Source organism: Scyliorhinus torazame, chromosome 14, assembly GCF_047496885.1.
Source record: "Scyliorhinus torazame isolate Kashiwa2021f chromosome 14, sScyTor2.1, whole genome shotgun sequence".
Classification (NCBI taxonomy): Eukaryota; Metazoa; Chordata; class Chondrichthyes; order Carcharhiniformes; family Scyliorhinidae; genus Scyliorhinus; species Scyliorhinus torazame.
The window spans coordinates 163,887,119-163,899,729 of record NC_092720.1 but is presented as its reverse complement, the minus strand read 5'-3'; the positions used below and the strand labels follow the sequence as shown (position 1 = coordinate 163,899,729).

At 48.1% G+C, this 12,611-nt stretch overlaps 1 pseudogene; it reads left to right on the top strand.

The window, feature by feature from the left end:
• Positions 1 to 11,115, top strand: part of LOC140389219 (uncharacterized) — an 82,983-nt pseudogene extending 71,868 nt beyond the window's left edge.
• The last annotated feature ends 1,496 nt before the right edge of the window (positions 11,116 to 12,611 follow it).

The window sequence follows — 12,611 nt, the reverse complement described above, 5'->3', positions numbered from 1 at the left end:
AGATGTGTGGCCTCCTACAGCTGCTGCCGAAATGGCTGCAGCTTGGTGAGCACACACATTTATACTCTGCCTACTGGGCGGAGCCAGAAGGCAGGGATCTACCCCCGTACCTGTAGTACAAGAGCCTTACTGTATTACACCTCGTATGTGATATATACAACAGTGGTGACTACCACATTCACCCCCTGTTAAGAAAGAGTCCAGCGGGGGGGGGGGGGGGGGGGGGGGGGGGTGGAAAACTATTTACATGCATTTTAAGGTTAACATTTTGGGGAAAGTTCACAAATTCAGCCGATCGGGTGCCTTGATCCTCCGTTGTGAGCGCCGCAGTTCCGGTGGCGATGCAGGCAGCGGCGCGGTCGCCGGCGACTCCTGGAGCGTGTAGACCTCATCTTCATCCCCGGGTGGGACCAAGGGGAGGACTGATCGTCCTGGAGTGGGGGCTGTGGTGAGGTGCGCTGGGGGGAGGAAAGGTGGCGCCGGGGCAGAGAGGGAGGGGGGGGGGGGGGGGGAACCCAGCTGGTGCCAGGTCCCTGAGGGAGACTGTGTCTTGGCGGCCGTCGGGGTACGCCAGGCGTACTGCGGGTTTGCATGGAATAGCTGTACCCTCTCGACCAATGGTCCGCCTTGTGGAGCCGCACGTGCTTGCGGAGGAGCTGCCAGCCACGTTGGGAGAGAAACCCCGGAGGTGGACTTCCTGGGAAAGGCAAGGAGACATTCATCGGGGGGGGGGTTGCATTAGTCGCCGTGCAAAGTAGCGATCGGGTGGAGTGAAGGGCGTCGGGGAGGAATTCCTGCCAGCGGGAGACCGGGAGATTTTTGGACCGTAGGGCCAGCTGGACGGCCTTCCAGATCGTCCCATTCTCCCGTTCCACCTGCCCGTTTCCCCGGGGGTCGTAGCTGGTCGTCCTGCTTGAGGCGATGCCCTTGCTGAGCAGGTACTGACTCAGCTCATCACCCATAAAGGAGGATGTAGGCGGGGAAACCGAACAGGGCGAAGATGGTGTTGAGTGCTTTGATGACGGTGGCAGATGTCATATCGGGCATGGGACGGCGAAGGAGAATCTGGACCACGTTAAGGAAGTACGTGTTTCGGCCGGTGGAGGGGAGGGGCCCTTTGAAATCCACACTGAGGCGTTCAAAGGGGCGGGAGGCCTTCACTAGATGCGCGCGGTCTGGCCGGTAGAAGTGTGGTTTACACTCCGTGCAGACCTGGCAGTCTCTGGTGATAGCCCTGACCTCCTCAATGGAGTAGGGCAGATTGCGGGCCTTTATGAAGTGAAGGAACCGGGTGACCCCTGGGTGACAGAGAGAGTCTGGAGTCGGTCCACTTGTGCACTGGCATATGTACCTCGGGATAGGGCATCGGGGGGCTCGTTCAGCTTACCGGGGTGATACAAAATCTCGTAATTGTAGGTGGAGAGCTCGATCCTCCACCTCAAGATTTTATCATTTTTGATCTTGCCCCGCTGTGTGTTATTGAACATGAAGGCAACCGACCATTGGTCAGTGAGGAGAGTGAATCTCCTGCCGGCCAGGTAATGCCTCCAATGCCGCACAGTTTCTATGGTGGCTTGGGCCTCCTTCTCGACGGAGGAGTGCCGAATTTCAGAGGTATGGAGGGTGCGTAAAAAGAATGCCATGGGCCTGCCTGGTTGAGGGTGGCGTCCAGAGCGACGTCTGATGCATTGCTCTCGACTTGGAAGGGGAGCGTCTCGTCGACCGCGTGCATCGCGGCCTTGGCGATGTTGGCATTGATGTGGTTGAAGAGCCTCGGCCGCCATGGGGAAAACGGTGGACTAAATGAGTGGGCGGGCCTTGTCCTCATAGTTAGGGATCCACTGGGCGTAGTATGAGAAGAACCCCAGGCATCAAGGCAGTTTGAGGGCCTTGGGGCAGTGGGGGAGGGCATGAGGGGACGCATGCGATCGGGGTCGGGCCCTAGAACTCCATTTTATACCACATAGCCGAGGATGGCTAAGCGGTTGGTGCTGAACAAGCACTTCTCCTTGTTGTACGTTAGGTTGAGGAGTTTGGCGGTGTGGAGGAATTTGGAAAGGTTAGCGTCGTGGTCCTGCTGGTCATGGCCACAGATGGTGACGTTGTCCAGGCATGGGAAGGTGGCCCGCAGTCCGTACCGGTCAACCATTAGGTCCATCTCCCATTGGAAGACCGAGACCCCATTAGTGATGCCAAAGGGAACCCTAAGGAAGTGGTAAAGGCGGCCATCCACTTCAAATGCGGTGTACAGGCGGTCCACCTTGCGAATGGGGAGCTGGTGGTAGGCAGATTTCAGGACCACTGTCGAGAAGACCCGGTACTGTGCAATCTGATTGACCATATGCGTGATAGGCGTGGGAGGGGGTACGCGTGTACCGACTGATGGTCTGACTGTAGTCAACGACCATTCTGTTTTTCTCCCCAGTTTTCACAACTACCACTTGGGCTCTCCAGGGGCTGGTGCTGGCCTCGATAATGCCTTCCCGCAGTAACCGCTGTACCTCGGACCTGATGAAGGTCCTTGTGGTAGTCTGTGTTAGGAGGATTACGGTACCTAGTAATGCCGGAATACCATTGGTGGAGAATGTACTTGTTCCCATTGTATAAGCTTGCATATTAGCTCCGCCTTGCAAGGCGGGGTATAAGAGCCCGTGTTGCCGCAGCAGCTTTCTTCTGTACCTGCGCTGCTGGGGGAAACCTCTAGCGTATTAAAGCCTTCAATTGTCTCCAATCGCGTTTCTGAGGTTATTGATTGTGCATCAGTCCTGTCCTGGGCACTGTACCGTCTGCTCCTGGTGGCGATGGGTTTGCAATCCGGGGTGAGGTTTGCAAACAGAAAAGGCGGGTTGACCTTAAGGTGGTTCTGTCGCAGATCCGATGTAGGCTTCAAAGCAAGCTAGCCAATGTGCGAAGGCCGACTTGGCGTTGTCTGCTTCAGGGTGCAGCTGCAGGCGATCCAGCTTGATGCGGAGGTCCATCGTTGTAAAATCTCGCTTAATAAATTGATGCACTATCAATTACGACGAGACGAGAGTAGAGTGTAATCGAGGCTTTATTAAGCAGAGATGTGTAGCCTCCTGCAGCTGCTGCCGAAATGGCTGCAGCTCGGTGAGCACACACATTTATACTCCGCCTACTGGGGGGAGCCAGCAGGCAGGGATCTACCCCCGTACCTGTAGTACAGGAGCCTTACTGTATTACATCTCATATGTGATATATACAATAGTGGTGACTACCAATGTCACAAGTAGGCTTACATTAACACTGCAATGAAGTTACTGTGAAAATCCTCTAGTCGCCACACTCCAAAGCCTGTTCGGGTACACAGAGGGAGAATTGCGAATGTCCAATTCACCTAACGAGCAGGTCTTTCGGGACGAAACTGGAGCACCCGGAGGAAACCCACACAGACAAGGGGAGACCGTGCAGACTCCACAGACAGTGACCCAAGCTGGGAATCGAACCCAGATCCCTGATGCTGTGAAGCAACAGTGCTAACCACTGTGCTAACGTAGCGCCTAATCTCAGTTTACAACAAAAAAACATGAGAAGGATTTGGTTTGTCTGAATTATAAAAAGAACAATTCGTACAAGCCTCCAATAAAATGTCTCTTATAATTTTTGAAAGGAAAGGGACTTGAAATTTCCAAACACAAGAACATCTTTGTACTGCATCAGATATTAATGATTTGACTAAGTATGGTGCACACAATCCTGTCCCATGGATTTACAAAACCTAGAGCACTCCCCCTCCACATAAGCCCTATCAAGATGAGAGATACCGTACTGATCAGTGAAGGTCAGTGAAGGTGGTTGAATTTGGACTGATTATTGATACCTTGGGGAATTATCATAGAATTTACAGTGCAGAAGGAGGCCATTCGGCCCATCGAGTCTGCACCGGCTCTTGGAAGGAGCACCCTACCCAAGGTCAACACCGCCACCCTATCCCCATAACCCAGTAACCCCACCCAACACTAAGGGCAATTTTGGACACTAAGGGCAATTTATCATGGCCAATCCACCTAACCTGCACATCTTTGGACTGTGGGAGGAAACCGGAGCACCTGGAGGAAACCCACGCACACACGGGGAGGATGTGCAGACTCCGCACAGACAGTGACCCAAGCTGGAATCGAACCTGTGACCCTGGAGCTGCCACCTTCCCCAAGATCTGAGCTATTGCTGGAAGCCTTCACTGACAGACATTTTATATATTGCCTAACATTAGTGTTTCGGCATCTTCCTTCATAGCAGTCTTTGTACTAGTAATAACATAAGGCTATGAAATGTCCTGTGGTGCGCTGTTACTTAGCTATTGTAAATTTCCATGCCCTTTAACTCACTTAGAATAATCAGATGCTCAGCCATCACACATTGTACAGTACACGCAGCACGTTATAAAGCTGGTACTGCTATCTTAGACTTTTGACTGATAACAGAAAGCAGAACATGTATCACGCTGTGGAATATTGAATGTTCCTGCTCCCCTACAACACTCAGAGCAAGTGTAGTCGGTCTATGATCTTCAGTATCATTGTTCACGTTCCATTGTTGAAATTCTATTCCAAGCTGTTTTCGGTAATCCTGTCTCATTGTAATCAAAGTGTAAGAACTTTAACTGTGTATTCTTTTTTTTTTTAATTTAAGAGTACCCGATTTTCTCTTTCCAATTAAGGGACAATTTAGCGTGGCCAATCCACCCATCTTTTTGGGTTGTGGGGGTGAGACCCACGCAGACACAGGGAGAATGTGCAAACTCCACATGGACAGTGACCAAGGGCTGGGATCGAACCCGGGTCCTCGGTGCTGTGAGGCATCAGTGCTAACCACTGCGCTAACACGTCGCCCTCTCCCCCACTATCCTCGTTAGCGCCGGGGACACTCCCACCCAAAATCTCCCCAACGTTTTGCAGCCCCAGAACATGTGTGATTCGCTGGTCTCCGTCCACACTTCTCACACTCGTCTGCCACCCCCTGGAAGAACCCACTCATTCTTGCCCACGTCATTCATGATAACCACTGCGCTACTGTGCCACATTTTAACTGTGCATTCTAATTGGAAATTGTATCAATCGTTCAGTGAGTTTACCAACACAGATGCTTACTTCTGAAATTTCACCATATCACCATGAATTTTCCTGGATGGATTGGGGATCAGGAAGAGGTGGCAGCAGAACATTGGAAGTAATCTTTCTGAGGTGGCCAATTAAAAAGCCACCTCTGGGAGCTGTATCCAAATGGAGATAGCGTCCAGGTTTCAACATCAGGGGGTCCATTTTGCATACCACGTGAATAGGACCACTGCTGCCCTTCATAGAACATAGAAAAATACAGCGCAGTACAGGCCCTTCGGCCCACGATGTTGCACCGAAACAAAAGCCATCTAACCTACACTATGCCATTATCATCCATATGTTTATCCAATAAACTTTTAAATGCCCTCAATGTTGGCGAGTTCACTACTGTAGCAGGTAGGGCATTCCACGGCCTCACTACTCTTTGCATAAAGAACCTACCTCTGACCTCTGTCCTATATCTATTACCCCTCAGTTTAAAGTTATGTCCCCTCGTGCCAACCATATCCATCCGCGGGAGAAGGCTCTCACTGTCCAGCCTATCCAACTCCCTGATCATTTTGTATGCCTCTATTAAGTCTCCTCTTAACCTTCTTCTCTCCAACGAAAACAACCTCAAGTCCATCAGCCTTTCCTCATAAGATTTTCCCTCCATACCAGGCAACATCCTGGTAAATCTCCTCTGCACCCGCTCCAAAGCCTCCACGTCCTTCCTATAATGCGGTGACCAGAACTGTACGCAATACTCCAAATGCGGCCGTACCAGAGTTCTGTACAGCTGCAACATGACCTCCCGACTCCGGAACTCAATCCCTCTACCAATAAAGGCCAACACTCCATAGGCCTTCTTCACAACCCTATCAACCTGGGTGGCAACTTTCAGGGATCTATGTACATGGACACCTAGATCCCTCTGCTCATCCACACTTTCAAGAACTTTACCATTAGCCAAATATTCCGCATTCCTGTTATTCCTTCCAAAGTGAATCACCTCACACTTCTCTACATTAAACTCCATTTGCCACCTCTCAGCCCAGCTCTGCAGCTTATCTATATCCCTCTGTAACCTGCTACATCCTTCCACACTATCGACAACACCACCGACTTTAGTATCGTCTGCAAATTTACTCACCCACCCTTCTGCGCCTTCCTCTAGGTCATTGATAAAAATGACAAACAGCAACTGCCCCAGAACAGATCCTTGTGGTACTCCACTTGTGACTGTACTCCATTCTGAACATTTCCCATCAACCACCACCCTCTGTCTTCTTTCAGCTAGCCAATTTCTGATCCACATCTCTAAATCACCCTCAATCCCCAGCCTCCGTATTTTTTGCAATAGCCTACCGTGGGGAACCTTATCAAACGCTTTGCTGAAATCCATATACACCACATCAACTGCTCTACCCTCGTCTACCTGTTCAGTCACCTTCTCAGTGTGGTTGCTGCTGAGGGGTCAGCAGCGTGTGTGTCAGCGAAGCCATGGTGCATCTTCAGTGGGAGGAAATCGGCTGCCATTGCAGCAAGAGCTACATTATTGCAGACATCAGTCTCCATTAAGTGACTGCAATGGCATGTTTACTGGTTGGGGAAACATGAGCACATCACACTACCATAATTGAATGAGCAAAACGTTGTTCAATTTCCAATCTGTCTGATTAATGACAACCAGAAGTAAGTTTGCCAGTTGTTTGTAGGGAATTTTAATGTCAGCATTCATCAATATTGATGAACTGGTTTGTAATAGTGTACTTTGAAGTTTTGAATAAGCTTGCATCAAGTAATATAATTGCATTTCAGCCAATTATAAATCAAGATTTTGATATCACCATCTTCAGATTTGTGGCTGATTTATTTACAACAACCACATATGATTCTCTCCCAGTGATATCTATTCTTTGTTCTCCTCTCCTCAATCTTCTTCCTTCGCTTCCTTATTTCCTCGAGACAGTGTCCCACGATGAATGCAGGTTCACAATTGTTGGCAGTCCTCCATTACCTCTCATGAGTAAGTATTCTTCATGTGACCCTGTACAGTGAACATTTATAGATAGGAGGACATCACAGGCATGTCTGATCATGTCCTCGCTCAATGCTGACATGAATTTAATGCACCAGAGCTACTGGATAGTGATTACTAATAGAAAAAGTAGATGATTTACTTTCTCTTCCTTGCCTGGAGCAAGAAACCTTCAGTGTCCAAAACAGTGCCTTGACTCAGGATAGATTGGATAAGCGAATGTGGCATGGGTTCCGAAGGTCGGCCGGCATGGATACCAAAGGTCGGCCAGCTGGCAAAAGTGGGTCCTGGGAAAGAAAGTTGGGAAAACACTGCTTCATGCCTTCATTAAAGATTTAATGCGCATTCACACTGGGGAGAAACCCTTCAAATGGGAGGTGTGTGACCGGTCTTTCACTCCGTTATCAACGCGCATGAATCACCAACGCATTCACACTGGAGAGAAACCATTCAAGTGTGAGGTGTGCACAGAGAGCTTTACACAATCGTCTGGTGAATCACCGGCGCATTCACACCGGGGAGAAACCATTCATGTGTGAGGTCTGTGACAAGTCATTCTCGTATTCATCTCCCTTTCGAAGACATTAACACATCCACAATGAAGAGAAACTGTTTAATTGTGAGTTGTGTGACAAAGCGTTCACAGACTCTTGGACGCTCCTGAATCACCAACACACACACACCGGGGAAAAACCGTTCCAGTGTGAGGTGTGTAACAAGGGTTTTGCAAAATCAGCAAATCTGTTGAATCACAGGCGCGTTCATACAAAGGATAAACCATTCAAGTGAGGTGTACAACAAATCGTTTTCACACTCCTCTCCCTTCAGCATGCATGAACGTGTTCAAACACAGAGACAAACCATTGAATGAGATGACGCAGGATCCTTTGGGAAATGTTGACGTACAAATGGACTTGAGTATTGTACACCAGTCACTGAAAGCAAGCTTGCTTGTGCAGCAAGCAATTAGCAAGGCAAGTGGTATGTTGACCTTCAATGAAAGAGGATTTGAGTCCAGGAGCAAGAATGTCTTACTGGGTCTTGGTGAGATCACACCTGGAGTATTGTGTGCAGGTTTGGTCTCTTTATCTTAAAAAATTATATATTTGCCATAGAGGGAGTGGAGTGGAGTTTCACCAGAATAATTCCTGGGATAGCAGGATTGTTGTAAGAGGAGAGATTGTGTTGACAGGGCCTGTAGTCACTGGAATTTAGAAGATTAAGAGGGGATCTCATCGAAATGTATAAAATTCTGACAGCCCTGGGAAGATTGGATGCAGGGATGTTTCCTCTGACTGGTGGGTGGCGGGTTCTAGAACAAGGGGTCACAATCTCAGGATATGGGGAAGGATATTTATCACTGAGATGAGGCGAAACCTCTTCATTCAAAGGGTGGAAAACCTATGGAATTCCCTACCACAGAAGGCTGTGAGACCAAGACACTGAACGTATTTAAGAAGGAAACCAATTTTGTGTCTAAGGGTATTGGAAGAGTGCAGGAGTATAACACTGAGATAGCATCTTTGGAGGGGGAGAATCAGCGAGGAATCCCATTCCTCATCAGTGAGCCTAGTTGGAAAGTCAGGGGGAGGACAGGATGTGTCTCAGCTGTGACAGTCTCCATTGCCTCACAACATTCACTGTCTGGGTCTACACACGCTGAGTGGCCACTCAAACAGAGCACTAGGGGACAATCAATATCCACAGGCTGTACTCCAGGTCAGTACCTTATGGATTGGAGGGAATGTGAGCAGACAACAGCTTGTATTTATAGAGCACTTTAATATAGTCAAACAATCCAAAGTGTTTCATAGAGACGTAATCAGAACAAAATTAACACCGAGACAAAGGAGATATTAGGAGGGCATGATCAAAAAATATGGTCAAAGAGGGATTTAAGGAGGATCCTGTAGGAGGGAAAGAGATAAAGATTCAGAGGCTTAAAGAGGGAATTCATGAGCATGGAGCCTGAAGACTCAGCCGTCAATGGTGAAGTGAAGGAAGTGGGGGATGTACAAAAGGCCAGAATTGGAGGAGCACCGAGATCTTGAAGGGAGATGGTGCTGGTTGTGACAGAGATAGGAGGGTGAGGACGTGGAGCAATTTGTACTTGAGCAGGAAAATTTAAAATTTGGCGGACTGATAACTAGTGTAGATCAGTGAGCACAGGGGGTGATAGGTATGAGTTAGGATAGAGACCGCAGAGTTTTAGCTGACCTGAAGTTTCTGGAGGGTGGAGGGTGGAAGGTGGGAAGCTGGACAGGAGAGCATTGGAATGGTCTAGCCTAGTCAAGTAGCAACAACAGCATAGACGAGGATTTCAACAGCAGATGGACTAGTGTGGGAATGGGTGGGGGTGTTGGAAATGGGCGCTGTTACAGAGGGGGAAATAGGTGATCTTTGTGATGGAGAGGGTATGGGGTCGGAAACTCAGCTGGAGGTTGAAGAGGATGACACGGACCAATTGTTTGAGATGAGAATGGGAGGGAAATTGAGAGAAATTTAAAAAAAAAAATTTAGAGTACCCAATAATTTTTTTCCAATTAAGGGGCAATTTAGCATGGCCATTTCACCGACCCTGCACATCTTTGGGTTGTGGGGGTGAAAAAATTGTGAGGAATTTAATGAAAGTAGACACTGGAGTCATTCCTCGATCTATCAATCAGTTTTGAAATTTTCAGTTGAACCCCAACATCAGCAGATTTTGTGGGGAGAGAGTTCCAGATTTCCAGTCCCGTTTTGGGGAAGAAGTGTTTGCCGACATCACCCCTGAATAGCCGAGCTCTAATTTTAATGCTGTGTCCCCTTGTTCTGGACTCTCTCACCAGAGAATTAGTTTCTCTCCCCCTACTCATTTTATCATCATAAATTACCCATTGATTGCCCATGTGACCGCTGGATCTCTGTCACCATTGGTGGGTTTGTGTGATGGCATCAAGGGTTGTGTCACGAAAGTTCTGTGTCATTTCTCACCATGGGAACTGGGAGCCACACTATATCACTGGGATTTTAAAGAAACTTCTGTCTGTAGTATTAATAATAATAATCTTTATTGTCACAAGTAGGCTTACATTAACACTGCAATGAAGTTACTGTGAAAAGCCCCTAGTCGCCACATTCCGGCGCCTGTTCGGGTACAAGGAGGGAGAATTCCGAATGTCCAATTCACCTAACAGCACGTCTCGGGACTCGTGGGAGGAAACCGGAGCACCCGGAGGAAACCCACGCAGACACAGGGAGAACGTGCAGACTCTGCACAGACAGTGATCCAGGCCAGGTATCGAACCTGGGACCCTGAAGCTGTGAAGCAATAGTGCTATCCGCTGTGCTACCGTGCCGCTATTCTGAGAGAGTTTCCCCTGACGAGGGTGTGTGTGCAAGTAAAGTGGGTATGGGGTAGAATCGGACCCTGCTTTAGTCGGTATGTGAATTATATTCAGATGCTCTTTAGGTGATGGGTGTTTGACTAATACCGTGGGTAATGTTTCTACTCTCCTGTCTGGGAGGACAACTACGGTATGGTGAGGGAGTGGGGCGAGTCACTACAAACCTGCGTTCCCACAGCCCATCACACCTCAATGCAATAACAGTCTGATATAATAGAATTACTGCAGCGCAGGAGGCCATTCGGTCCATCCAGTCTGCACCGACCCTCTGACTAAGGGGCAATATAGCTAGGCCAATCCACCTCACCTGCACATCTTTGGACTGTGGGTGGAAACCTGTGCAGATGCAGGGAGAGTGGGCAAACTCCCATGGTCGGAATTGAACCCGGGTCCCTGGCACTGTGAGGCAGCAGTACTAACCATTGTGCCACCATGCCACCCTTGCTTACCTTACACTCTTCCAAGATGCATTTCATGTCCTGGGAAAGGTCTTGAATTATTTTCAAATGCTTTTGGTTATTTTGGTTAATTCAAAGTTTGGTGTAAGTTGACTATTGTGTTGTTTGTCTGCTGTTTTATCAATCTTCTGTATCAATTTATAACACACAATAAATTCATGTTTTTAACTTAACCCAAACTACGTGTGTTTTCAGCATGGTGTGTTCCTATTCACTGAAACACGCAGGAACCTACAGTAAGAGTCCTGTACAAAATATATTGGTCAATGTCACTGTGGCTTGTATACTTTCTCCATCAATGGGTTTATAATTTCCAATTCAAAGGAAGAACATTTCCCGATGAAAGAAAGACTTTCATTTTTACATCAAGTTTAAGAAACTCACTGCATCCAAAATCACTTTACAGCTGACGAGGAAATTTTTGAAGTATAGAATGTGTGACTTGAATCCAGAACCATAGACTCCGAGACGAGAGTACTAACTAAGCCAAGGCTGACAATAACTTTGAATACTTCTGTTGTGTCAGATTTAACTTCAAAGGGGTTAAGTCCCAAGGCTGTGTACAGAATGTTTTCCCCCCTGTAAAGTGGCAGCCTCTAAGTTTGATTTGATTTAAAGTGCCAACTAATTTGAGCTTTGTTGTCTTTGTGTCTGGGTTGCTGAGGTGGTGTTGTTTATTGATGTCCATGTTTCTCTGCGGCAGCTCACACAGAGAAGCTAGAGGTGTGTTGAAGAACTGTTTCGGGTACTGGCTACACCTGGAGGTGGATCACATTATTCCCCGGAGAGAGAGAATGGTGACAATCATCATAGAGTACTGTACATCAAACAATATCTCTTAAACAAGGCTCAGGTTGAGACAGTGCAGGAGAGGAACTGAGAGGTGAATGGAGCGGGACGTCCCAAGAGAGGATGAACAGACCAGGTCACCCTGGGAGAGCGGAGCGGACAGGGATCTCCTGGGAGAGGTGAATGGACCTGAACATCTCAGGACACAAACCGGACAAGATGAATTTTAAGCCTCGAAAATTGAAGCTAAGGGGAGCTGAACTTCTTCAGGTGACCCGAGGATGGGGCAAGGCTATCAGATTCTTGTCTTCTCCCACTCTCTGGTGATCCCTTCTGTCTTCCTTTCATTATGTGCCCCTCTCCTGTGCATGCACTGATCCCACCACTGCATATCATTGCTGACTTAGATGCTGTGGGTCTTCCTCTTCTGATCTGCTGTCAAACACATCCGAGGCTACACATCCCACACTGATATTGTCATTTTGAAAGTCTCTGAGGATGAAGAATGCTATTCCCACACTAGAAATCTCTGTCAAACATTTGTCAGGGAAGTAGCAGTTTTCTTTTTAAAGAGATGGCTGAAGATTTCCATGAATTTCAACCCACAATATCTACTAATGTTCCAGGAGTCTGACTATCCTGTGGGGAATCAGGTGTGGAAATGCCCCTTATGCTGTGTGAGAAGATCCAGCTCAGAGACCCGTTTACTCGGTGCTTTGTGCTGAGTTGTTTGATTGGAGTAAACCCAACCCGGGAAAAAGGGCCTGAAAGTTGGGATTTTCGTTCCAGGTCAGTGGAGTAACTTGGAAGTCTGGCTGTGTGACCCTTGAATGAATGAGGAGGATAGTTGATGTAAGGTCTGTCTCGAAGTTTTAAAAAC